General features: G+C 44.4%; 2 non-coding genes across 2 annotated transcripts; one reads left to right on the top strand and one right to left on the bottom strand.

The window, feature by feature from the left end:
• Positions 1-819: 819 nt before the first annotated feature.
• Positions 820-891, bottom strand: trnae-cuc (transfer RNA glutamic acid (anticodon CUC)). Its single transcript has one exon. It is a non-coding gene; the product is annotated as a tRNA-Glu (tRNA).
• A 5,177-nt stretch (positions 892-6,068) lies between these two features.
• Positions 6,069-6,140, top strand: trnad-guc (transfer RNA aspartic acid (anticodon GUC)). Its single transcript has one exon. It is a non-coding gene; the product is annotated as a tRNA-Asp (tRNA).
• The last annotated feature ends 21,170 nt before the right edge of the window (positions 6,141-27,310 follow it).

Below are 27,310 nucleotides of genomic sequence, written 5' to 3'. Positions count from 1 at the left end.
TTTCTGATTCCAGCATCTGCAGTATTTTGCTTTTATCTCATGGCGAGAAATTCGTTTTTGTCCCCCTTCGGCCCCCCCACCCCCCTTCCCCACGCCCACTGGCCGCTCCCCCACGCCGCCCCCCCCCCCCCCCCCGCCCCGCCCCGCCCCGCCTCGCCCCGCACCTCCCCCAACCCGCTGGAAGTCCCAAAGTGCGAACAGCTCAGATTTTTAAAATGATTTTCTTCTGTACTGACCGTGGTTTAGTTGCAGATTCATTGCAATTATCATTGACAATCAGACACAATTATGTAAAGATTTTGTTGATCAACTTATTAATTGTTTGATATAGATTCTATTGATAAATGCTGCCTCAGTTCACATCGTATTCGTGCATATCGCTGCCAGCCACTGGAAAATGAAGCCAGATGCCAAACCGGTTCTAAAATCTTGAAGTCGTTGTTTACATATTCTGTGTTTCCGATGATCATTTTAAGGAGCTCAATTAAAACTCCACGGTGTTGCGACGGATTCGAAAAATAACGCACATTTCTAAAAGGTCGAACCACATCATGCCTGCAGCGGAAAAGGTAGCCAATTTATCCTCTCGCGTCAGGGCAGCCGATTCACCATTTCGCCACCTTCTTCTATCCCAAAACTTTGCTCGGGTAAATAATGGAGACGCTGACAGGTGGGCCACTTATCAGCATGACTTGACATCCCAAATACAGTTGGTAGTTCAACAAACATTTGAATTATTGCAAAACAGGCGTTACAAAAATAAGATCTCTTTCAAAGCCCGATGTGGAGTGATCAGTTGCTCTGGGAATGAACATAACATTCCCTGACCGGGAATCGAACCCGGGCCGCGGCGGTGAGAGCGCTGAATCCTAACCACTAGACCATCAAGTAGCACGCGAGACGCGCTCGGAATGATCAGGCAGCAGTGTCACTTTCTATTCGGGGAAGACATCAGCAGTGTCGGTCATTCAGCCTCCCATCTTCGGGTCAGCGTTCTCCAAGGCGACCTTCATGACACATGACAACGCAGAATTTCCGAGCAGAAACTGACAGGAAAGTTCCACATACTTGGCTTTAGGTCGCACGACTCCAAACCCTCGCCATGCTGCCCGCATTTACAATATCTTAATAACTGCACTCGCATCACTCAATTCACACATCAGTATCCTGTCATCCCTCTCCTCACTCGCATTGTCTGTACCTTTCAACACTGGATAAACTGTAAAGACTCACATTCTAACCATTGTTCACAGTCCAAATGGTAATTGTTTTCCGATTGTTTCTTGGCCTGACGATGCCGTGATGTGAACATCCCTCCGTTCACCTGGTGGAGGGGCAGCAATCCGACATCTCGCGATTCCAAATCAACCCTGTTGGATTTTAAGCTGTTTTCGTGAGACTTCTTACAGTAACCCCGCCAATCCAACGCCGGCATGCCCACATCAGAGGTGAGTAAAAAGTTGTTGACTTGAAGGAAGATTGATCTGCAGCGACGAGAAATGTCCAAGGCATGTAAAGAATCGCATTTTGGAAAGCATTTTGAATGGAGAGTCATTTCTGTGACATTAAATCATTGGCGATCTCAAAGGGACCACGTGACGTACCGAAATTGAGATAAACTCCCCGTCGGGGAATTGAACCGCGGTCTCCCGCGTGACAGGCGGAGATACTACCCACTATACTAACGTGAAACGAAACTATGTGGTCTGTACATTAGCAGTAAATAGTTTGAGAAGGACGCATGAAAACATCAAGAAGGTGAAGTTCGAAACGTCCGCCTGCATGTTCGTTTTCCTTTTGGATCAAAGATGGCATGTCTACAAATCTGAACATGCTGGACAAGTTCAGCTGCTCTCTCTCAACATATCACGTCAGAGCCGCTGATATCTTCCAGTATTTTTGTTTATTCTTTCTGATTCCAGCATCTGCAGTATGTTGCTCTTATCTCCTGGCGATGAATTCGTTTTTGTCACTAGCCCCCGCGCCCCGTCCCCGCACCCCCCCCCCCCCGCCCCCGCAGCCACCGACGCCCGCCCCCACCCCCCGCCCCCGCAGCCGCTGCAAGTCCCAAAGTGCGAACAGCTCAGATTTTAAAAATGATTTTCTTCTGTATTGACCATGGTATAGTTGCAGATTCATTGAAATTATCATTGCCAATCACACACAGTTATGGAAAGATTTTTTTTAATGCAGTAACGACCATCTCAGTAATTGTTGGAGATAGATTCTTTTGATAAATGCTGCGTCAGTTCACATCATATTCGTGCATATCTCTGCCAGCCACTGGAAAATAAAGCCAGATTCCAAACCGTTTCTAAAATCTAAGACAGGGCTGTTCCTGCTCGTGGAATGATGAAGAATGAAACAGAAGAGATTTAACATCATTATCAAAGGAAGGAAAAGAAACACGGGGAAAACGTTTTTTCACGCAGCGAGTGCTTAATGTGTGGAATGGACTGCTGGAGACTGGAGGAAGGTTCAATTGAAGCATTTCAAAATGAATTCGACTGCTATTAAAAAAATGAAAAATGTGCAGGGTTACAGGAAAAAGGCGGAGATATTCATTTACTGCCAGAACGTTCATACATTCTCATTCGTCACTCATCACTGAATTGAGTTTGAACGGTTCGCTTGTCGTCTCCATACGAGGTGAAGTGCAGCAATGATTAAATGACAGAAGAGTTGTTGGTGTACGTCTTGAAGACGGGAATGGGTGAATGAATCTTGGAACACTTCAGCATTTAGACTCACCTCTGTAATACTTAAGAGATTCGTGAGGGGTACTGGAGAATTCATTGTTTTTGTTAAAATTCATTATTTTCGTGCATCCAGACCAGATAAGAGGAACAAATATTCCTGCTGTCTCCAGCTAATCGTATTCAGGAACGCGGCTAACCCAGCTCGAATAAGCTCAGATGGATTCAATTTTTTGTTACTTTCTTTAACATGATGGAGTTGACATGTATGCCTTCTGTGACCGTATAATCATAGATTCACATATATTCATGATATTCATCCTCACTATATAGATATAGAGTGTTATACAGACCCTGATACCCTTGTATACATATCATTTAACTTGTTTGTGCAAAACCTGTGATGTTTTTCAAGGCTATGAATGACGAACAGGATAGAGCAGAAACAGTCGCGGCCTTGGAGATTGCACAAACTACGCAAGGGAAGAAACTGTCGGTGCAGCAAGGATCTCACAATGAACAATGAACAGTCACATACATCTTGGAAAGTTGCAATGTAATAAAGAGCGGGAACCGGTCTGTATAAAACTCTGTTCTTACTTGTGTTCGAGGAGAAAGGCTGGGGCTCCGCTGTTAGGAACCTGGCTTCTGCCACAATTGTGAAAATAAACACTGCATTTTGATGTACGGCTAGCCTGAGGTATTTTTTACCTACATCAATCTCAAGGGGAAGGGGAAGAAACCAGATATGTGTCTAAAATGTGGTGAGGATGGCAGAATGATGAACAGCCCGAAAGAAAAACAAGAGTAGACAAGAGAATAAAATAGAAACCTGCAAAGAAAATTGGAACAGAATGGATCTGAGTTTAATGTCTGAAATTGTTTGACTCGATGCTGAGTCTGAAAGGCAGCAACGTGCTTCATTGAAGGATGAGTTTCCATTTCTGGAGTTTACATTGAGCATCATTGGAACATTGCAGGAGGCTGAGATGGAAAAATCAGTATAAAGCAAGATTTAGAATTAAAATGATAGAAGACTGAAATCCAAGTAATGTTTCTTGACTGAATACAGGTGTTTCACAACGTCTGCCCAATATGACAGACAACTTTATCAGCATTATAACGCCTTCAGATAAGAAATATAGAAATTAATGTGACACCTGGATTGCGTGGTGAGGGCTCTGAGCAGTGAGGATGGAAAATGGAACACATCAACCAACAATTCTGATCAATTTTCTATGTCCTCAAAAGATGATCTGCTCGCACTAGTGTTGATGTGGAAGTGCCGGCGTTGGACTGAGGTGGGCACAGTGAGAAGTCTCACAACACCAGGTTAAAGATGGAATCACCAGCTTTCGGAGCGCTGCTCCTTCTTCAGATGAGTTGAAGGAGGTTGACAAATAGACGCAAATACAATAGTACGAGAATTACAGATTGAAATGAAAACAATGGTTCGAATGCGAGTCTTTTCAGGTAATCTAGCCGTTAAAGCTACAGACAGCAAGGGTGGAGAGAGGGATAATCACAGATTAAAGAAGTGTGTCTTCTGTCAAGTCAGGACAGTTAGAATGATTTTGCAAACTCAGAGAGTATGGTGGAAGTTATGTGTCGGGTAACCTGAACCCAAGATCCCGGTTGAGCACTTCCTCATGCATGTGGAACTTGCCTGTCTGTTTCTGTTCGGCGATTCTGCGTTGTCGTTTGTCTTGAAGAGACCTGAAGATCGGAGGCTGAATGGCCTTGACTGCGGAAGAGTTCCCCTGTTGGAAGGCAATACTGCAAACTGGTGATGTCGTTGAGGCCGCAAACACTTTCCGGTGGTTTGGTGGTTAGGATTCGGCGCTTTCACCACCGTGGCCTGTGTTCCATTCCGAGTCAGGCAAGCTACTTTCCATTCCCAAAACAAAGGAATTTCATTCCCAAAGGAAATTTGGCATGTCAGCTATGACTCTTAGCAACGTTTACAGATTCACGAAAAAAGCTTTCTTTCTTGTTCTATCACAGTTTGGTGTGGATCGTGATCTGTGCTCCACTGCAAGGAACAACAAAAGGTTGTGAATGTTGCCCAATCCATCACGCAAACCAGCCTCTCATCAATTGACTCTGACTACACTTCCCGCTGCCTCGGCAAAACAGCCAGCATAATTAACGACCCCACGCAACCCGGACGTACTCTCTTCCACCCTCTTCCGTCGAGAAAACGATACCAACGCCAGATGTCACGTACCAACCGACTCACGAACAGCTTATTCCCTGCTGCTGTCAGCCTTTTGAATGGACTTACCTTGCATTAAGTTGGCCTTTCTCTACATCCTATCTATGACTGGAACACTACATTCTGCACTCTCTCGTTTTCTTCTCTATTAACGGTATGTTTTGTTTGTCGAGCGCGCAAGAATCAATATTTTTCACTGTATGGCTAATGCATGTGACAAAAATAAATCAAATCAAATCAAATCAAATCAAATGAAACAACTGATCAGATCGCATCAGACTCTGGCGAGTGGCTTGCTTTTGCGCTGCAGGGATTACGTGGTTCGATGTTGCAGACACTGCTTGGAAATCTGTTTGATTATCGAATCCGTGGCCGAACCATGGACAGCAGAGCCTCAATTGAGCTTCTTAAAATTATCATCTGAGATACAGAATAATTAACCTTCAACTTCATGAATTCAGAAACGGTTTGTAAACTTGGTTCATTTTCCAGTGGCTCACGAGATATGCACCAATAAGATTTTAACTGAGGCAGCTTTTATCAAATGAATCGAAATCAAACAACTGATGAGAAGATAATAGCCACAGAAATAATTTTTCCATGATTATGTGAGAGTGGGAATGATATTGTCTGTCTTTGCTCAATCTGCACCTATCCCTCGGGCAATGCAAAAGACAATATAATTGAAGAAAAGCATCTCAGCTGTAAAGCACTTTGGAACTTCCAGCGGTTTGGAAATAAAAACGCAGTTCCAGACAAGATAAAAGCAAAATACTGCCGATGTTGGAATCTGAAACAACAAATGAAAATGCTGGAACATCTCAGCAGGTCGGACATCATCTGTGGAGAGAGACCAGCTGAGATTGTCCAGCATGTTCAGATTTCAAGACACGCCGTTTTTCCTCCAAAATTAAAAAGAACATTCAGTTTGAAATGAACGGTAAATGCGCCTTTCTGTCTCCACCTGGTTCTTGTTCTTTTTCATACATCCATCTCATTGTCTTTCCTGCCAATCCAAAAGTCTTTATTTGTTGGTTAAACCCGCTGTTTGCTGCATTAAATGGTACTCCGTATTGGGGAAAAGAACTGATCTCGTCAGAACTCAGTTGCCGCTCTGAAAGTGTAAGTGGCAAGTGTACAATGCATCAAGCATAGCTTCCTCGTTAGTATAGTGGTTAGTATCCCCGCCTGTCACGCGGGAGACCGGGGTTCAATTCCCCGACGGGGAGCATCTTGCAATTTTATTTTGTCAAATTGTTCCTGTGTTGTTCTCCAAGATTGAAAACAAAACCCTCACCTGAGATCAACCCTAACCTGACATCAACGCTCGTTCGATTCCTCAGCATTTTGGCTCACCTTTGATGTGGCGATGCCAATGTTTGGGTGGGGTGGACACAGTAAGAAGTCTCACAACACCAGGTTAAAGTTCAACAAGTTTATTTGGAATCACGAGCGCTTGGTGCGCTGCTCCTTCATCAGGTGAGTGGAGGTTGGTTCACAAACCGGGCATCGACAGGCAAAAACACAATTGCAAGGTAATTTCAATTTGGAATGTGAACAATAGTTCGAATACGAGTCTTTACAAAGAATCAAGTCTTTAAAGGTACAGACAGTGCGACTGGAGGGAGGGATAAACATAAGTTAAAGAGGTGTGAATTGTCGTAAATCAGGACAATTAGTAGGATTTTGCAAACCCAGAAAGTATGTTGGGGGTTATGTGTCATGTGAACTGAACCCAAGATCCTGGTTGAGGCCTTCCTCATGCATGCAGAACTTGCCTGTCAGTTTCTGCTCGGCGATTCTGCGTTGTCGTGTGTCTTGAAGGCCACCTTGCAGATAGCTGACCCGAAGATCAGAGGCTGAATGCCCTTGACAGCTGAAGTGTTCACCGACTAGAAGGTAGCACTCCTTCCTGGTGATGCCTCTGTTGTCATGTACGCCCTGATGGTTTCGTGGTTGGGACGGTAGCACAGTGGTTAGCACTGGTGCTTCACAGCTCCAGGGTCCCAGGTTCGATTCCCGGCTCGGGTCACTGTCTGTGTGGAGTTTGCACATTCTCCTCGTGTCTGCGTGGGTTTCCTCCGGGTGCTCCGGTTTCCTCCCACAGTCCAAAGATGTGCGGGTTAGGTTGATTGGCCAGGTTAAAAATTGCCCCTGAGATGCGTACATTAGCGGGTAAAATATGTGGGGGAAGGGCCTGGGTGGGATTGTGGTCGGTGCAGACTCGATGGGCCGAATGGCCTTCTTCTGCACTGTAGGGTTTCTATGATTCGACGCTTTTACCGCCACAGCTCTGGTTTGATTCCCAGTCTCGGAAACAACTTTTCATTCCCAGAACAACAACATCGGGGTCTGGCGGAGAATTTTTTTCATCACTTATTTATTTCACGACAAGCACTCTATTGTACAATATTTCAAATGTTTTCAAAGTTACCAAGAGTATATGGGATGTCAGGCAAAACTGCGAAGTGTCCCACGTATCAGCGTCGATGTTATTGGCCTCGGTCAGTGGTAGTGCAGAGCAAGATGGTGAAATGATGAAAGTTCCGTCCTTACTCGATGGGACGAATGGTTTGATTTTGCGCTGCAGAGATTCCGTGGTTCTAGTAATCACTGCTATTCGTGAAATAAATAAGTGATAAAAAAGAATTCTCCGCCAGAGACCGATGTGATCTCATCAGTTGTTTTGGGAAGGAAAAATAACTTTCTTAAGCGGGAATCGAACCCGAATTAGCATTTTTACCGTGCTTATCCTCCTGACACAAATGGGCATTTTCGCATGATCAATGGTGCTACTACAGCCGATTCGGGAAAGACAAAATCTGCCACCACTCATGCAAATGAAACTGGCATCTTCTTTTGAGCTTCTGAAACCACATGTTTTCATGGAGGCAAACTCCTGCCTCAAGCTGGTATCCTGATTTGAATCGATTGTCAGCTTGAGTTTTTCATTGGATTAGAAATATGGGAATATGGAATGTTGCTGGTCTATTCACCCCTCAAGCCTGTTGGTCCAAACTTCATCTTGTTTCCGTGAACCTCGACACATTAACTGAACGAATAATCAGTTCACCCTCAATGCGGAGGCAGAGCAAAATCATCACCAACGAAGATGGGATTCAAACCCAGTTGTATAGAGCATAGTAGAGGAGCAGTTATATCGTCTTCACCACTCGGCCACCGCGTCATGCTAAAGGTAGCACCAAAGCAACTCTTGTGTTATTCACGCCCGGAACAAAAACATATTTCTCAGCAGGATTATGTTGTGTTTCTGCTCTCTCGTTAATCTTGTTTCACTGTTACTCTTCCATTCGATGTAAATCCACAGAAGGCTAAAAAGGGAGACAGTTCTCGTGGCGCAACGGTAGCGTTCTGACTCCAGGTTGGAAAGTTGCGTGTTCCAATCGCGTCAGGTTCACGGAACGTTTCTGCAGTTGGTCTTTAGATTTTGTGTCTTGGTAAAGTTGATCGTTTGCAAATGTTCCCAAAATTATGAATTTCTAAATTTTGATAGAAATGATATTTTAGGGATGCTTCCTGTTCACATGCTCAGTTTATATTTTTGTTTGCACAGTTTTACATCCAGACAAGGTGTCAGGGACGTGATGTGTCCATGGCTTGTAAAATTACAGCAAGATCCACATTCCCAGATATTTCTTTGGATCGTCTAAGACGAGAGCTGACTGCTGGTGATTTATCCGGAGGATAAACACCTCAGGCGAGTAGCAAGGCTAAGAAGGCGGGGCCTTCGTGAATAATCTCAACCAATACAGGAAATGATCCCGAGTTGTTGGCTCAATGAACTGTCTAGCCAACTTGGACAAATGCACTGTTCCACCCACTGTAATGGAGATCAAGTTAATGAGGCAAATTTAATGCTGAGAAATTCAGGATATGCCAGTGGGCAGCGGCCGATCCATCGACCTTTGGGTTGTGGGCCCAGCACGCTTTCGCCGCGCCACTCTGCTCCATACGTCGAAGCTCTCCTGCCTATTACCGTTGCGCGGGAGCCAAAAAAACGATTCACTGTCTCTTTTTATTTAAAAAAAAGACCCACGTGTTGGGAAGCTCACCCTCGTTGGACAATAATACGTAACATCAACCCGAATGTAGCAGACAGAGAAAGACACACAGAAAAGCAGTCAGAGACCATCAGGACACACACACAATGCAGACAGAAAAGATGCGGAGCAAACAAGCAAGATACTGAGCTGGTCAGCTGATTATTTATGAAAAGCTGTTTCCTGTTACACAAAGGTAGGCCCTGTTTTGAAATGTATTTCCTGTTGTGTAACTGTGCTCTCTGCTGCGAAACGGCTCTCTCTGTTGTGGAACTGGGACTCTGCCGCTGACAAATCCTAACTGTGGTTGTTTCAAATTCTTACCTGCTGTGTAAATGTGTTCCCGGTTGTGTAAACATCATCCGCCTTGTGCAGAAGTTTTCTCTGTTCTATAAATGTGTTACCTGTTGCGTGAAATGTTTTCAGTTGTTCTGCGAAGATGTTTTCTGTGGGAAAGCAATGGACGGGAATTTCAAGGCCGCTGCTGTTGAAGCTAGCTTTCAATTACAGACTTATTTAGGCCGAATAGACTACTTCTGTTTCTGTTTGCTATCCATGTTTCTATGTATTAAATCAGCGAATTTAAATTTCGCCAACTGCAGTGGTGAGATTTACTCCGTATCCCCAAAGGTCAATACGGCCTCTGGATTACCAGCCCAGTGACATAACCTTTCATCCGTGTAAACAAAAACAGTCAATTCAGCTCATTATTAATCCTCTTCCTGAGGAGATTAGGATTTCCTCTACATAATTTCAATCAACCGATTGATTCAAATTTTGTTCGACTTTTGAACATCAATAATGTATCCAGATCAAACAGACATTGTGGAATTGTTGGGAGCTAAAAATACCGACATTACTGAAAATTTAATGGGTAAAATTAAAAGGAAATAAATTCTGAGAAAGAGCCTTGCAACGTTTGGAAGAAAAAGTGGATTTCAGATGATGAGCGAGAACTCAGTTCCCAGCAAACAACACAGATGCTACATAAAGTGACTGCGGCAGGACACGAACCTGCAATTTTTCGTTACCACTAAATCATTGGCAAGATGGAAGCCAGATACTTTATCCATCATACCACGTAGTCAACACCTGACAACTGCCCTGATATTAGCATACTGTCAATAAATACTGTGATTTTATATTTTTTCAGTTCTATTTTTGGTTGATCCACTGATTCCCAGATCCTCGAAAATACAAAAGAAACCTCCAGCTGCCGCACATTGTGTTTTTCAATCTTGGAAAAACCTTTGAGTCTGTGAGTTGTGAAGATTCATGCAGCGTGAGGGATGGAGTATTACTGAATGACTGTAAGAGCAGGAAGGTTCAGATCGAGCTGGACCAAATTTTGGTGACGCCACATCACCACAAATCACGACAGTAAGGATTTGATTGCTCTGGAGTGGGTGCAGTGGCTATTTACCAGATCGTTTCCTGGGATGGAGAATTTGAGCGATGAAGAGATACTGGATTGTGCCAGGTTGTTTTATTTCAATCTGTGAAGGCTGAGTGGAGACCTGATTGAGGTGTATGCGATTTTTAGACTATGGACAGAGTGAATAGGAAGTTGCTGCTGCCCCATAGCACTGGGGACCCGGGTTTGTGTCACTGTCTGTGTGGAGTCTCCACGTTCTCCCGTATTTGCGTGGATTTTCTCTTGGTGAACAAAGAACAAAGAAAATTACTGCACAGGAACCGGCCCTTCGGCCCTCCAAGCCTGCACCGACCATGCTGCCCGACTTAACTCATCCCCCCTACCATCCCGGGGACCATATCCCTCTATTCCCATCCTATTCATGTATTTGTCAAGACGCCCCTGAAAAGTCACTGAAGTCACTGAAGTCACTGAAGTCACTGAAGTCACTGAAAAATCCACTTGCACTACCTCCCGTGGCAACAAGTTCCTGGCACCCACCACCCTGTGTGTACAAAATCTGCCTCATACATCGCCTTTAAACCTTGCCCGTCACACCTTAAACATGTGCCCCCTTGTAATTGATTCTTCCACCCTTGGAAAAAGCTTCTGACTATCCACTCTGTCGATGCCTCTCATAATCTTGTCGACTTGTAGCAGGTCGCTCCTCAAACTCCGTCGTTCCAGTGAGAACAAATCAAGTTTCTCCAATCTCTCCTCATAGCTAATACCCTCCATACCAGGCGACATCCTGCTAAATCTTTTCTGTACCCTCTCCAAAGCCTCTACATCCTTCTGGTAGTGTGGACACCAGAATTGAACACTGTATTCCAAGTGAGGCCTAACTAAGGTTCTATAAAGCTGCAACATGACTTGCCAATTTTTAAACTCAATGCCCTGGCCGATGAAGGTGAGCATGCCGTATGCCTTCTTGACTACCTTCTCCACCTGCACTGCCACTTTCAGTGACCTGTGTACCTGTGCACCCAGATACCTTTGCCTATCAATACTCTTAAGGGTTCTACCATTTACTGTGTATTTCCTATCTGTATTAGACATTCCAAAATGCATCACCTCACATTTGTCCGGATGAAACTCCATCTGCCATCTCTCTGTCCAAGTCTCCAACTGATCTATGTCCTGCTGTATCCTCTGATGGTCCTCATCAATATCCACAAATCCACCAACCTCTGTGTCGTCCACAAACTTACTAATCATACCAGTTACATTTTCCTCCAACTCATTTATATAATATTGCAGCAGCAAAGGTCCCAGCACTGATCCCCGGGGATCGCCCACTTGTCACAGCTCTCCATTCAGAAACTCGATGAAGTTCGTGAGACACGGCCTCCCTTTTACAAAACCATGTTGCCTCTCACGAATACGTCCATTCATTTCCATGTGGGAATATGTCCAATCTCGAAGAATCCTCTCCAATAATTTCACTAGCACTGATGTAAGGCTCACCGGCCTGTAATTACCTGAATTATACTGGCTACCCTTCTTAAACAAAGGAACAACATTGGTGATTCTCCAATGATCTGGGACCTCCCCTGTCGCCAGTGCGGATACAAAGATTTCTCTCAAGGCTCCAATAATTCCCTTCCTTGCCTCTCTCAATATTCTGGAGTATATCCCATCAGGCCCACTTTGTCTACCTTAATTTTTCTCAACAATACCAATACTTCCTCCTTTTTGATCTCAACATGACTGATACTGTCTGCACGTCCTTTCCCAGACTCATCATCAACCTAGTCCTTCTCTTTGGTGAAAACTGACGCAAAGTATTCATTTAATACCTCACCCATTTCCTCTACTTCCACGCAGAGATTCCCTCCCTTGTCCTTGAGTGGGCCAACCCTCTCCCTGGCTACCCTCTTGCTCTTTACGTATGTATAAACAACTTTGGGATTTTCCTTAATCCTGCTGGCCAACGCTTTTTCGTGACCACTTTTAGCCCATTGTTAATGATATTTTCTACATCCCTCATCATACAAGGAGCCCTGACTTTGGTTCCCCTCCCTTTCACCCAAATTCAAATGTACCGAATCTTTGCCTGAAACATGTCCTCCTGAAAGATCACCCATTGTTCTGTTATAGTTTTTCCTGCCAGATTTTGGCTCCATTTGACTCTGGCTCATCCCAGCTCCTCCCATTGAAGTTAGTTCTCTTCCAATTCAGATTGTTTCTTCAGATTGTTTCGTGCTAATGACAAGCTTGTGATACAATGATCACTGTTACCCAAGTGACCACCCACTGACACTTGGTTCATGTGGTCAACCTTCCTGTCAGTCTGTGAGCACAGTAAGTAGTCTCACAAAACCAGGTTAAAGTCCAACAGGTTTATTCGGTAGCACGAGCATTCGGAGCGCCTTCATCAGATAGCCCGTGCTACCAAATAAACCTGTCGGACTTTAACCTGGTGTTGTGAGACTACTTAATGTGCCTACCCAGTCCAACGCCGGCAACTCCACGTCAGTCTGTGAGAGAATGTAATTAATTCTGTATCTGTCATCCATGATCTGCATACAGATTTGCTCCTCTATCTCTTTCTCACCACACCTCTCTTTTTTCCTTCTCTATCACTCCTGTTCACATTGTATTGAATAGTAATTGCCCGGTGTTCTCCATTTCTGAACCGCATTTTCATCATTGCCATTCTCATGTATTCCTGTGTGGAGTTTTGTGCTTCTAACTCACCAACCGTATTCACCACCCTCTGTGTGATTACACGCATGCTTTCTAAACCTGTCCTTGTATTCCTCTTAGATTCCATCTTCATCCACTCCGATCTTATATGGTCCTATTTCCTTCTCTGGATATTCCTCCTTTCTAATTCGAAATACTGTTGCCCATCCCCCTGCCAGTTTAATTCAAACCCTCCTCATCCACACAAGTGACCCTCCCCATGAGGACAGAGGCATTGAGTACAGAATCATGCACGTTTCGCTGAGCCTTTAGAAAGCTCTGATTGGACCACAGCTGGAGTATTGAGTCCAGTTCTGCTCAGCATCCTTGAGGAAACGTGTGAGGATCATTCAGCGGGTGCAGAGGAGATTTGCCAGAATGGTTTCAGCAATGAGGGCTTTTAACCACAAGGTTGGGTTGGAGAAGCTGGGGTTGACCTTTTTGGAGCACAGCAGATTGACGGGGAGATCTGATAGAGGTGGACAGGATTGTGGCATGTGTGGATCAGGTCGACAAAGAAAAGCTGTTCCCATTCTCTGATAGTACAAGGACGAGGGGGCACAAGTTGACGGTTTTGGGAAGACACAGAGAAGGCACGTGTGGAAATACTTTTCATGCAGTGAGTAACAACCTGGAAGTTGGTGCCTCTGAGTGTAGAAGCAGAGACGTTGAAAATTTTCAAAGAGGAATTGCGATTGACATTTGAGGGAAGTAAGCGTACAGGGCTATGGGGATAGTGCAGGGGAATGGGACTGACTGGATTGTTGCACGGATAGCCACCATGGACTGAATGTGTTTCCTGAGATACCACAATCAGTCAGAGGTGGAGAGACAGACATTGTTTCCATGTCACTCCAACTCAGGACCACTGACAGGTAGATACATAAATCTCCGTCCAAATTTTCACCCACGATCAGGTTGTCAGTGTGTCAGTCCTGCAATGTTGCAGCATTAGCTGCAATTAAATTAAATACCAAATAAGACTGAATAATAGTATAACCCGAGACACAAATGTGATTATTAAAATAAGAATACATATAAATTTGATGAGTACAGCCAGAGATACAGATTACATACCCAACCTAATGCCTCATACAGTGTATGGCAGATATTATATTCTAACAGTGAAAACTAAGCTCAACATTCAAGTATAAAGTTCTTGCAACCAGAGTGAATCATGAAAGCATCAATTTGATTAATAAAAATTGAATAACACTTTCTTTCACTTTGCAACGATTGTGAGATGAAAAGATACATGGTCCTTCCCAATTGTGTTCAAATAGAAAGTGATTTAATACTAGGCCAAATTCTCAATCATTTCATTAAAACCCACATTAGTGGTTTGTTTCTGTCCTGAAATTTCAATATGGAATGAACTCAGATTGTTAAACAGTCCCAGAGCCTGAGGTTCTGTAATGTATACCACACTGTTCGAGTAGCAGAACTGACAGATCAAGAACCATTCTCGAGCACATGTCCATTACCAGACACTGACAGATACAGACTGTTACTGAACTCATTGACAGCAACTGAACTCATCCTCAATGACACTAATCAATCTGAAACACAGATATGGAACCACTCACAAAGTCAGAAATCATCACAAATCCACATATACTGATGAATGTGCCCACACACTACACACTCCATATTAAAGAATGAGAGTTACAGACCCACATTTTCATACAGGTTTTCCACATTCCCAGGGAGGATCACTGAACTATAATAAAATAATGCCATACTCATACCCAGCATCAGATCCTGGCAGACACAGAATGAATTCCACATTCACATAGAGCACCAGAATCTGGTATGTGTATTCAACATAGTCAAGCACACAGAGACACACTTCTTACACCACTGAAAGAGGATTTTTGGCCTGTCAAGTCCTGGCTGTCCAAGCGAGTAACACACCTAGTGCCACTCTCCCCACATCTCTGCACATTCTTCCATTTCAGGCAATGATCCGATTCTTTCTTGAATGCCTCGATTTGAAGCAACCTCTCGCAAACTGTTTGGACCCACATCTCAGATCATAATCACTCGCTGAATCAAAACGTTTCCCATCATGTATCCATTCCTTCTTTTCCCAATTCCCTTAAATCTGTTCTCTCTGCTTCTCAATCCTTCCAGCAATGGGAACAGTTTTTCTCTGTCTACCCTGTCCAGACTCCTCGTGATTCTGAATACTGTTATCAAATCTCCTCTCAATCTCGTCTGCTCCAAGGAAAGTGGTCCAAACTTCCCCAGTTTATCTCAATAACTAAAGTTTCACATCCTTTTCAATGTGATTCACTTACACATGCTTGAGGCTACGTATATTTATATACAAGGTCCGAACAATTCATCCCAATCCCACACACAGCACCACCGACTGACAGAATTAATCCTACTCTCACAAACAGCGCTGAAGATAAACAGATAGAGAATTGGTGTCAAAGATGCTCAGATTTTGAGAATGATTCCCACATTCCCATTCATTGCGATTAGCTGACGGATACATGTTGAATTCCAATATCAAATTGAGCAGAGAGCACACTCGGTGCCCCAGACTGAAAGGGGGTTTTAGTTCAGATAGGCAGCATGGTCGGTGCAGGCTTGGAGGGCCGAAGGGCCTGTTCCGATGCTGTAATTTTATTTGTTCTCTGATAGCCAAAGAATACACACTGATTTGCACTGCCAGAGACTGACAATTAGAGGATGGTTCCCACAGAGAGTTGCAGAGATTGATAGGTAAAGAATAAACCCAGCCCCCTCATGGAGTGGCCGAGAATGACAGTTAAAACATTAATCCCAAACTGGCATACCATTCCAGGGAGAGAATGAATCCCGCACTCACTCTCAGCCCCCACTAACTTGCAAACACACAATGAGTCTCCAACACAACCAGAGGCAGAATGACTCCATCAGCCACATAGTGCCCGATACTGTTAGATACAGAATGATCGTCACCTTCACACACTAACAGAGAGTGAGTAAATCCCACACTCTCACGATATCAGCGAGTAGTAAATCCCACACACACACTGTACCAAAGTGTCAGGGACCCAGGTTCAATTCCACCTTCGGTGATTGTGTGGTGTTTCCACGTCCTCCCCTTGTTTGCATTTCGGTGGATTGACCATGCTAAATTGCCCCTTGGTGTCCCAACTATATTGGTTAGCGGTATTAGCAGGATAAATATGTGGGGTTACCAGGATAGGTTCTGGGTGAGATGCTGTGTCAGAGAATCGGTGCAGACTCGATGGGCCAAATGGCCTCCATCTGCATGGTAAGGATTGTCTGACAGTTAAGGCTGAAATAGACAAACTTTGGTTTCTCAGAGAATCAAGGAATAAAATGGAGGTGAAAGCGAAGATCTGAAACTCTACAAGCAGTTGGTACGCCCACATCCGGAGTCTGCACCCACAGTTTGGAATCCACACTTTCAAAGAAAAATACAGCTAATGGAGAGAGTGCGAAGATGTGTTACCAGAAAAATGGAAGGCATGCAGGACTACTTTATGAGGGATTTAAGAGTTATTGGATTGCAATCTTTAGAGAAGGCTGATTCATGGTTCAGTTCAAGTTTATAAATTGATATATTTTAATTTGACATGGAAGTATTCTATGAAAGGTCTGACACTGGGAAGTTCTGAAGAACAAAGGGACCTTCGCGTGTTTGTCCATAGATCTCTGCAGGCGGAAAGGCAGGTTAAGAGGATGGTGGAAAAGGCATATGGCACACTCGCCTTTATCAATCGGGGTATAGATTGAAATACAGAGGGGTCAGGATGGAGTTGTATAGAGCTTTGGTGAGGCCACAGCTAGAATACTGTGTGCAGTTCTGGTCGCCACATTATAGGAAGGACGTGAACGCACTGCAGGATGTGCACAGGAGATTTACCAGGATGCTGCCTGGGGCGGAACATTTAATTCATGAAGACATCTTGGATAGACTTGGCTTGTTTTCGTTGGAGCCTAGAAGACTGAGAGCGACTTGATTGATGTGATCAAGATTATGAGGGGCATGGACAGGGTGAATAAGAAGCAGCTAGCCCCCTTAGTTGAAGGGTCAGCTACGAGGGGACAAAAGTTAAAAGTGGGTGGTGCGACGTTTAGGGGGGATTTGAGGAAAAAGGATTTTACTCAGAGGAGGTGACGGTCAGGAATGTGCTGCCTGGGAAAGTGGTAGAGGACGGGTGCCTCATATCCTTTAGAAGATACTTGGATGAGTATTTGGCACACCATAACATTCAATGCTATGGGCCGAGTCCTGGCAAGCGGTATTAGGTGTGCAGGCCAGGGCCTCTTCTACACTGTCGTATTCTGTGATTCTATGATACATGGCCTTACTACACAAGCTTGAAAAGTTAATTATCCATAGATAAAGTATTTTGTGTGGGCGTCAGTCTAAACTACAGAAAATTGATTCACAGTTAATAGTCACAGTTTTTTTCCCCGCATAGAATTGTTGATATGCTTTTCCTGATTTTTTGTGAATGCTGAAAAGTGTCGTGACTTTTAGAACACTTGTCAGAAACATAGAGTGTTTTCTATCTATGTATTGTCTGATGTTGTTGTTGCTGTTCTTGTTTTTAATACTGTCACTGTGTTTTTCACTGTCTGGTAAAAAATAAACAAAATAACTCTTGCTCGAATTGAATGGTGGAACAGAGTCAATGTGCCATGAGGTCAGTGTCTGTTCTTAATTGCTGTGTTCTTGTTACTGGAAGAGAAGGATCCATGGATACTGAGGGAAATAAGGGTGGAAATTGCAGAGGCAATGGGTAATTTTTTTCTCACCCAGCTCGTTATATGAATGGTGCCGGAGGACTGAAGAACTGCAAATGGAAAACACACCACTTCAGAAAAGGTTGTAAGAATCAATCCAATCAGTTCAACATCAGGAAAAGCCCTACGTAATTACGAAAGGTGAATCATATTTAATGAAATTGCTCGATATTTTCATGAGGGCAATGGAAAAGGCGAGGGTTCAAATCCCATTCCTGACATTGTTTGGGAGAGGCAGTGGCATCGTGGACAAGTAATCCAGAGATCCTGGGTAATGGGGACTTGGGTTCAAAAGGGCAGTTGGTGAAATTTTAATTCAAGACAAATCTGGAATTAATTCTCGATTTGTCATAAAACCCCATGTGGTTTACTAATGCCCTTTAGGGAAGGAAATCTGCTGGGCAGGAGGAGTGTATTTGAATCAGCAAGTCCAGAGGTAACAAAAGCATGGATGAGGGTTTCATGTACAGGTGAGTTCAGGCATTATCAACAACGTGTGAAGTTACACAGCTGGAAATAGGTGATGTTTGTGCTGAAACAGATATGTGGTCAGAATCTAAATTCCGAGTGTGATGATGTGCCAGGGACCAGGGAGAGAGATGGAATCATTGACTGGGAATGGAATTTGTGGTGGGAGCTTTGGTCTTCCAGATATTTAATGGGGAATTCTCCGCTTATCTAGTACAGGATGTCGGATAAACAGTCTAATAATTTATTAAGAGGGATTGGTTCTGAGTGGTAATGGTGAGCATGAACTGGGTGTTGTCGGCATACATGTGAAAACGAGCACTGTTCTTCAGAAAGTGTCACTGAGGGGTAAGGTGTAGAAAAAAGAGGGAGCCAAGGATAGATCCTTGGGGGATTCGGAAGGTAACAACACAGGAGGGAAAAGATAAACCATTGCTGGTGATATTGTGCTTCTGACGAGAAAGATAAGAATAGGACGAGGCGAGTGCAGTCTTACCCAGCTGGGCAACCCTCGTCATCCCTCTCCACCTGTCCACACCTTTGACATGGTTGGCTGCACCATCATGCTCCAATATATTTCCACTGTCAGGTCACTGTTCACAGCAGATGAAGATGTTAATGTACCTGACAACCTGAGGAAACGAATGAAGAAGGAACGGCTGTGCCTCAGTGAGCGAGTGTAGAGAAGGGTGGAGTTCAGAATCATCATCATCTCGGGTGAGATCAGGCCATTCTGCCCAGTCTGAAACACCCAGACTGACTGTAAGAGAGAGAGAGGCTGTAATTAGAACCAAACAGTGAGAGAGATCCATTCAGAGAAACCAAGTTTCACCCCCAAAGCACAGGACAGGAATATCCCAGTTTGTCTCCTTGGCCTCTGCAATGTGAAATGCTCTAACCCGGTGTGGCACTGAGACCCACACACATAGCACAGGAAGATCCCAGTCTCTGTGCTGATTGGTCTGACTCTACGAGGTTTGCAGCGCCGCCACTGCCTAGACTGGGCAACTGCAGCGTGACATGTTTACACAGGAAGCTGCCATTGGAAACACTCAGCTGCGGTTTTGCAGCCAGGCGGAACGGGATCTCCGCTGCCAAAACCCTTCGCGCATCTGGAGTTCCACTGCTGACTCAGGATCCAGACATTGTCGCCAGGTGCCTGATGGGCCCAGAGTAATCCCGTCCTCTGTCCAATCACAGAAGCCGACCTGTCACCGACAGCGAACGAAACCAATCAGAAATTGAGACATTCTTGTAAACGCTTTTGCGCTGATTGATCCTGATCATCCAATCGGTGAGCTCAGTCTGTCTGAAATGTGCGCGAACAATGGAAATGACGCTTCATAACGGCCGGGAGCAGAGCGACCTGCTCCGCTCAACACCCGCCCACAGTACGATTGACATCGATTTGAGCCAATTGAAGAACGCCGCTGTAACACACAAACCAATCGGATTGCGGCGCTGTTGTTCGACTCCAGCAGCGTCTCTCCCAAACCAGCGTCATGCGTCATACCGGGATCTGCATGTTGCGATCTGTGGCCGAAGCCTCTGAGAAATCAGATAGCTGGAGACGGGTAAATAATTCTTAAAGCGGAACCGTTATGAGAATTACCATTGGACAACCATAATTCTCTTTTGGCTGTAAAAGCAACAACAGGATTGGTGAAAGTCAGAGCGTGAGCGAAGTCGAACTTGGGGGAAAGAAGAGAGGAAATAAATGGAGGAAACGCGATAGAAATGGAAGAGGAGGAAAGCATGATCGAGGCAGTGAGGTTTAGAGAAGGAATTCTGGAGCTGAGTCCCAAAAAACTGGAAGCACGGCCATCACTGATGGAGTGAATCGAATCAGGGATGCTCAGAAGGCCAAAACTGGAGGAGTTCAGATATCTCAGTGGGGTGTTGGGCTGGAAATGAGAAAAAGGTTGAAAGAACTGAGGCAATTGAGGGACTTGGAAACACGGGTAAGAATTTTAAAATGCAGGCATTGCTTAACCACGAGTCAGCGTTTGTCAGTGAGCACAGAGTGAATGGGTTAACGGTATTTAGAGTGAAATCTAATCTGTGAAATGGATAGTCAAACGGAGGAGATAGTCATCCACTTCAGCAAGCAGAGTGGAGGACATGCCTCCGTCTACATCAACTGTGATGAAGTGGAAATGGTCGAGTGCTTCAAATTTCTAGGTGTTCAGGTCAGCAACAACCTGTCCTGCTCACTACATGCTGATGCTATTGCTCAGAAAGCCCACCAACACCTCTACTTTATCAGAATTCTTCGGAAATTTCGCATGTCCGCTGCGACTCTCACCAGTTTTTACCTATGCACCATAGAAAACACCCTTTCTCGATGCATCTCAGCTTGCTATGGCTTCTGCTCTGACGAAGATCACAAAAAACAACGAAGGGTTGCGAACGTAGGCCAGTGCATCACGTAAAATAGCCTCCCATCCATTAATTCCATCCACAGTTCCTCAGCAAAGCGGCCAGCATCACCACACACACCGACATACAATCTTCCACGTTTTTCATTTCGGAAAAAGGTACTAACTAAACTTACCAGCTGACTTCACAGCAACATGGGATTTAGAGTTGAATTTGCCTACTTCTGATCCTTCGAGCCTGCTGTTCCATTGCGGCAGATCATGACAGACCTCTCCCTGGGCTCAAGAATAGCGTTTTCCCTGCTGTCATCGGGCTTTTGAGTGGACAGACCGTTTATTAGCTTGATCTTTCCCTGTACCCTAGCTATGACTGTAACAGTATATTCTGCACCCTCCCCTTTCCTTCTCCCCTATGTACTCTATGAATTGTATACTTTATCTGTATAGCGTGCAAGAAACAATACTTTTCACTGTATCTCAATACATGAGACAATAATCAATCAAATCAAATCAAATGGTCAAAACTCACCGAGTTCAACGGAAACAGACAGGGAATAAAGAGCAGAGAACGGGATATAAATTATAAATTAGGAACTGAGTGACACCAAGCTTCAGTGTGAGCCTGTAGACTTCAGGTGGGGAGGATAGAGTTCAGTAGTTATTAGTTGCAGAGAGAGAACAAGGAAAGATTGCTATGCATTCCAACAGAGTGAGGAGATAGGGGAGGCAAACTGTCAGACTGTGTATTGGGGCTGTAGGAGGGACAAGAGAGGGATAGGCCATAGGATTCCGAGGGTGTTTGACAGGGTCGATGCAGAGAGTTTGTTTCTCCATATGGAAGAGTCGAGGACCAGATGGCATAATCTCACATAAAGGCGCTGCCCAGTTAAAAAATAGGCATTTAGCAATTTCTTCTCTCAGACATTTGCGAACCTGTTGAATTTTTACCACAGGAAGCTGTAGAGGCTGGGTCAGTAAGCATGCTTAAAGCTGAGGTAGACAGATATTTTGATCATATCGGATCTATCATGATCTCACGAAGGTGGAGCAGATTCGGCGGGCTGAACAGTCATCTGTTCCCAAGTCTTCTGGTTTTATGAAATCATTTTTTCTTCATTTATTGGCTGATCTGCCGATTCTGGAAAAATAGAATCTGTCACGAGGGCCGCAAATGAAGCTGGCGTCTGCTTTGAAGCTTCTGAAACCACATGTTTTCATGGTGGCAAACTCCTGCCCAAAGCTGGTGTCCTGATTTGAATCGATCATCAGCTCGAATTTCTCCTGCGGTTAGGAATACGAAAACATGGAATAGTGCTGAACTCCTCACCATCCAAATCCGACTCGAAATTTCATTCGTGAATTCCAAAGCAAATCATTGGTTCGCCCTCAATAGGGAACGTCTTACTGACAAGGATGAGATTCAAGGAGACTCGTGCAGAGCACAATGGACCAGTAGTCCATTGTCTTAACCACTCAGCCACCTTATCAGGAAATGCTTTACCAAAACAGCTGTTAACACCCTTCAAAAATCTGAAAGAAGGTTGGCTTTCACACAGGTCCTGACTCCGCAGCCAGATGTGAAATGTTGGAAATGTAGTTTCTGTCAGTAAATTCCATTTCCATCACAGCAGCTCTGGGGTTGTTATGAATGAACTGATGTGAAACACTTCAACATCACATCCAACTTGTTTCCACACATTGCAAATAAAACACCGCGGAAAGACTGAAAGATACAATCGTTTGATGTAAAGGCAATTAATTTTGAATATAACCAATAATTTGGTGGTCGGCTTACTCTTGAGCCAGTGCAATCCATGTAATGTATGGACATACAGTTTGCTGTTCGGGAAGGAATTCCAGGACTGCGAGCCAGCCACAGAAACGGGAGATATTTCCTGGTCAGGGTGGGCTTGAAGTAGAACTTGCAGATGGCCGTTGTTTTACTCCATCTGCTGCCCTTGGGCATCCAAGTGAAAGAGTTCGTAGGTTGGATGGTGTCTCGTCAAGGGTAAAAACAGATAATCTCAGGAAAGGGATTTGAACGCACGCCTCCAGAGAAAACTGCGACCTGATTACAGCGCCTTAGACCAGTCGACCACCGTGACACACTTGGTAATGCATATACACTCTCCACACAACCTGTTTTGAATTCCATTTTCATCTTTGTTTTCCTGTTGTTCCCACCAAAATGAATCACTTCATTCTTCAAATGCCACATGTTCTCCCATTCCACCAACTTCCCCACACACTCTGACATACAATCTTCCACGAGTTCTACTGGAATTTCTGTAGCTCTTTTCACAACCAGAGGACCTCACAAACCATTTTACTGACAGTAAGGTATTTTGAAATGTCGTCACTGTCCAATTGCTGAACTTTTGAACTGTTTGTTCAACAATGTCAGAAATTCCCATATGGGAAATGGGATGTGAAATAAATGCTGGAGGTGTGGCTCTAAGGTGCAACGGCTGGCATGTTGAACTTCGAATTGTTGTCTGATAAGAGATTCAAAGGCTGTGTGTTCGAATCCCAGCAGGTCTTCCTTTACACAAAGTTTGAAAAAGTAGGAACAGGTTTTTCAATGTTCTCTGAAAAGTGAACTGCCGGCCCGAGCTTCATTCTGTTAAAGGCAACTCCAATCACTCCCCACTTTCCCATCAGAGCAACTTCACAGAAATAAATTCATGACAATCTCAGAACAACCATTCAGCAGAAAATTCAAATCGTTCCAAAATGTTGTCTGCTCACTCCTCGGGCAGATTGCAAACTGGACATTTACATCAGCGGGTACCTGCTCAATAGATTTTCCAGAATCTTTGTGACAGACAGCTCGAAAGAAGGATGATGTGAATCTACACCACTGAACGTAAAGACCAACACGTTTATCACAGATGAAAGGAGCAGCTCCTGTTGTAGCTTTAGATCAGACAGTGGAGGATTATCGTCGGCGCTCTGTCAGACAGCATGTTCCTTCAGAAAGCTTTCCAACTGGACACATGGAATGGGCGGCTGTGCGAAGACGAGTGGTTCAGAGCGAGATTCTTCATTGACCAGACTGGAGGAAATGAAACATTTTGATGAAATATATCTCAGACACAATGTACCAGAAAATGGCAGAAAGGGAATAAATCTAACATTCACCTATAGCTCCACTGAAAATGTATCCTCACTCAAGACTCGCTCACTCACTCAAGATCAGAATGTCTCTGACACTCTCACACAGTACTAATGACTAACAGAGACAGAGACTTGAAAATCGAGCTGGAGAGGAATTTGGCCACACAGTCACAGGAGGTGAAGTTTGGACACAGCGTTTGATATGCTTGAGGAGTGAATAGTAGAGCACCATTCAATATACCCATCTTTCTAATCCTATGAGAAAGACGAGTTGGCAATTTCAGCAATTATTTGAAAAAACAAGTTCCATCAGCGAATGCAGACAGGCAGGAGGAGATACCTGTAACTCAATGCTCAGACAATGTTTGAAAGGACCTGTGTGTTCCGATGGTCAGTCAGTGTTCTGTGTGAAGCTGGGAGGGGTTTGATTTTTCCTATTAATCTGCAATCCTTCAGTTAGTTCTTTGTGGAGCTGTTTCTGTGTGTGTTTCTGAATCAGGGATGTTGGAAATGATCTTTAGTTTTCTGAATGTTACCGACCAAGTCCTATCTGCTTCTCAGAAGGAACGCTCAGTGAGCTGAGGCTATGTTTCTGAGTTAACAACCACTCAAGCTTTCCCTGCAGCCTAGAACTCAATGACTGAAGAGAAACTGTGTCTTTCAAATGAAGAGGGTGCAGGTTGAACAATGTCCTGTCCTTCCTTTGGTAATCTCCAGAGTAAGTTGCTGGGTGACAGGTGCAGTATTGCAGTGAGGAAAATGGAAAAGAGAATTGGGGCAATGTCACAATCTTGTTTGGTTGCAGACTTCACTGAACGGGGTTTGTGTTGTTTCACTTGGTGAGCGTCACTGACTGCATGTGATTGTGGAGTAGGCAGAGGATGGTAACACATGTCAGTGAGCAGACAAGTCTGAGGATAATGGCGAGAGAGTCATGCAGTACAGAAGAGGCGCCTCAGCTCATCAAATCTGCACCGACAATCCTACATGAAACCTGCACCAATCCTACCCTCCAGCACTGGGCCCATGGTCCTGAACGTTATGACATTTCAAGTGTTCATCCACATGCTTTGTAAACTTAGTGACATTTTCCCGCCTCTACTACCTTCCCAGGGATTGCAATCCAAGACTCTCACCAAGCATTGGATGAAAAAAAATGTTTCCCTCAAATCCCTTCTAAACTTCCTGCCCCTCACCTTAAAATGCTGCCCCTTGTTATCAATCCTGAAACTGAGAAGAACATCTGCTTCCTATCCAAAATCTCCAGAACCTTCATAATCTTATACACCTCAATCAAGTCTCCCCTCAGCCTTCTCTGCTCTCAAGAAAACAACCCGAGCCTATGAAATCTCCCTTCCAGTTAACATCCGGGTGAATTGCATTAGTCCCCTCTCCAGTACAATCCTATCCTTCCTATCGTGATTAGACCAGAACTGCAATCAGTACTTAAACTGTGGCCTCACCAATGTTTTGTGCCGCTCCAACATTGCCTTGCTGCTCTTATAATCATACACTCATGCTCCATTCCTGACGCTCCACGATTCTTCACGACTCACAGGGTAAAAGGCTTTTTCGACGTCGAAAAGTATTACGTACGTTGCTGGAGCTTTCCCTTGTATTTTCGGGGATCTGGGAATCTGTGGATCACCTTACAATGGAATGAAAAATAATATTGCCATGATATTGGCGGCACGGTAGCACAGTGGTTAGCACTGCTGCTTCACAGCGCCAGGGTCCCGGGTTCGATTCCCGGCTCAAGTCACTGTTTGCGTGGAATTTGCACATTCTTCTCGTGTCTGCGTGGGTGTGCTCCGGTTTCCTCCCACAGTCCAAAGATGTGCGGGTTAGGTTGATTGGCCAGGTTAAAAATTGTCCCTTAGATTCCTGGGATGCGTAGGTTCGAGGAATTAGCGGGTAAATATGTGGGGGTAGGGCGTGGGTGGGATTGTGGTCGGTGCAGACTCGATGGGCCGAATGGTCTCCTTCTGCACTGGAGGATTTCTATTATTTATTCACATGATGATCACGTCAGCTGAGGCGCACGTGAGCTGACCGCATGGCCTGACTGTGGTATTTCTTACGATGATATCAGAAGTTTCCATGTTCGAGTCTTGCCGCGGCCGCTTTAAAGCGAAATCTGGTGGAACTTCCTGGGAACCGAGTTTTTTCGCGTCATATGAAGTCCACTTTTTTATTCAAACATTGCAGGTCTGTTTCTCACAATACATTTCCTTGTTATTTTGTCAATAAAATTCCCACTCATGCTAATAATTTTACCTCCGAACAATTCCACAATATCTGTTTGTTCTGGATAAATTATTGATGTTCTCAACGAGAATAAAATGCTTTGTTTCGATCGGTTTCATTAAATTCTGTGGAGGGAATTCTCATCTCCTCGGAAGAGGTTTAATCATTATCTAAATGAACTGTTTTTGTTTACAGGGATGAAAGGTTATGTCGCTGGGCTGGTAATCCAGAAACCCGCACTAATCTTTGGGGACACGGAGTAAATCCCAACGCGGCAGCTGGTGAAATTTAAATTCATTGATTTAATACATAGAAACATGGATAGAAAACAGCAACAGGAGAGGCCATTCAGCCAATCGAAGTCTGGAATTGAAAGCAAGTCTCTGCAATGGTGGCCTTGTAATTTCCGTCGATTGTTTTCCACAGACAACATATAGAACAACTGAAAACATGTCACACAACAGGAAACACCTTTACAGAACAGAGAAAACTTCTGCTCAAGACGGATCATATATACACAACCGGGAACACATATTTACACAACAGGGAAGAATTTGACACAAACACAGTGAAGATCTGTCAACGGCAGATCCCGTTCCACAAAAGAGAGAAGAGTTACATGTCATTGTCCAGCCAGGGTGAGCTTCCCAACACGGGGGTCTTGTTTGAAATAAAAATGCAATGAACAGCTTCCTCTCTCCCGCGCACCAGGAATTGGCAGGAACCGGAAAACATTCCGGAGCAGAGTAGCATAGCGGAAGCCTGCTGGGCCTATAACCCAGAGGTCGCTGGATTGAAACCATTCTCTTGCTGTCATATTCTCACTCACTCACGTCAAATGAAACATTTGGCTGCTGCCCAATTTTCTCAACCACCTGGTCGAAAACAGATTGTGATAACTGAAGTTACCAGTCTCGTTATCCTTACTCTTTGCCTCAGTTGGCTGGACAGCTTTTTCAGCTACAAGCTCGGGATCAATTCTTGTATCGATTGAGATTGTTCATGGAGGCCCCGGCTTCTCAGCCTTGCTCCTCGCCTGATGTGCGACTCCTTCGGTTAAATCACCACCAGTTATCTATCCCCTTTGATGACCCCGAGAAACACTTGGGACTGTGAACCTTGCTTTTACTTTACAAGCAATGCACGAATCACATCCCTGACACATTGTTCAAATATAAAAGTACTGAGCATGCGAACCGGAAGCATTCATAAAATGTAACTCCTTCCATAGTTTCGAGATCTGTCACTCCCCA

This window comes from Mustelus asterias, unplaced genomic scaffold, assembly GCF_964213995.1.
Source record: "Mustelus asterias unplaced genomic scaffold, sMusAst1.hap1.1 HAP1_SCAFFOLD_35, whole genome shotgun sequence".
In the NCBI taxonomy this organism is placed as follows: domain Eukaryota; kingdom Metazoa; phylum Chordata; class Chondrichthyes; order Carcharhiniformes; family Triakidae; genus Mustelus; species Mustelus asterias.
This window is presented reverse-complemented; position numbering and strand designations above follow the sequence as displayed.